General features: G+C 40.9%; 1 pseudogene across 1 annotated transcript; it reads right to left on the reverse strand.

The window, feature by feature from the left end:
• Positions 1-302: 302 nt before the first annotated feature.
• On the reverse strand, positions 303-1,157 carry LOC111650734 (high affinity cAMP-specific and IBMX-insensitive 3',5'-cyclic phosphodiesterase 8B pseudogene; annotated as a pseudogene). The gene is made up of 2 exons (XR_015436876.1): positions 1,022-1,157; positions 303-470 (listed from the first exon to the last, which is right to left on the reverse strand). The product of XR_015436876.1 is annotated as a high affinity cAMP-specific and IBMX-insensitive 3',5'-cyclic phosphodiesterase 8B pseudogene (transcript).
• Positions 1,158-1,190: the final 33 nt, after the last annotated feature.

Consider the following 1,190-nt stretch of genomic DNA (forward strand, 5'->3'; position numbering starts at 1 on the left):
CCACCAAGTCTGCTGTGAATCGGTTCAGTGCTTTTTGTAATTCTGCTGACAATCAAACAAACAAACCGACGAAGAGACTCAGGTGAAAACCACCTGCTCGGTGGAGGTAATAACTGGAAACTCGAGGTATATTTGTAGCTTGGAAGGTCAGAGACCATAAATGAGATAATTTCTGCAAATTGAGACGATGAAAATGATCAAAAGAAACAAATGCCTGTCCCCCTTTTATAGATACAGCTCTGTTCTCAGCTTTTAACTACATTGTTCAATCACACTGAGCTGTATTAGTGCTGTTCACACACCTGTGCAAAGTACTCCTCTGAGATCCGTCCGGCCCACTCGATGCAGAGCTCCAGCGGTCTGCAGGGGTTTGCCACATCTGCACACTTGATCAACATCCTCTTTATCAGCAGACGGTTCTCTGGAGAGTTCCTGATGTTGGCCTGACTGTCGCAGTCGCTGTTCATGCTCTGTTGGAAACACGTGATACACATAAGAATCTGCACATATACAGAAAAATAATATATGTACAGCATTTACTGACACACGGAGTCCTTTCAGTTACACTGTATTTTACGTGTCTGTAAATTTCTAATAAAATGCTTCTTTAGAAGAACCTAATTTGTATATTTCCAATGAATTGCTGAGTTTGTGTAACACACAGTCACACAGCCAGTGCAAAGTCGATCAGCTGAACATGTAAAAATGTGAATTTGTGTATATGTTATCTTACAATTCATCATACGGGGAGAAAACAGTTTGAGATAATAAACTAATAATGAATGAATATTTACTTGGGTTGAAAAGGAGCAGAAATGACTCTGGAAATCAACACAACTACATCCACTGATGATCTCTGAGCTTTATCTACAGGCATAAATTCCATATATTTAATATATAATGAGTTGTATCTTTCCAGGAAACTATTCTTAAATAATTGACCAGTAAATAAAGTGTTTTCTGGTCTTTCTGGGAGATGTTGAATCTTTGATCGTGACACACAAAGCCCACCAACACTCACACTTGTGCTGGTCTCTTCTATGGCAGCCATCGGTTTGTTGATGCTGTTGACAAACTTGCTGACGTGCTCGAAGTGTCTGGTCATCTCCGTGGCCAGCACCATGTCGATGATGGCCTGTCGCAGTGTTCGGAACTGATTCCTGCCAGAGGATGAAGAACGATTTGGATCA

The sequence above is a fragment of the Seriola lalandi genome, unplaced genomic scaffold (genome assembly GCF_002814215.2).
Source record: "Seriola lalandi dorsalis isolate HSWRI2012SDOR001 ecotype SW California unplaced genomic scaffold, Sedor1 jcf7180002052776, whole genome shotgun sequence".
Taxonomy (NCBI): Eukaryota; Metazoa; Chordata; class Actinopteri; order Carangiformes; family Carangidae; genus Seriola; species Seriola lalandi.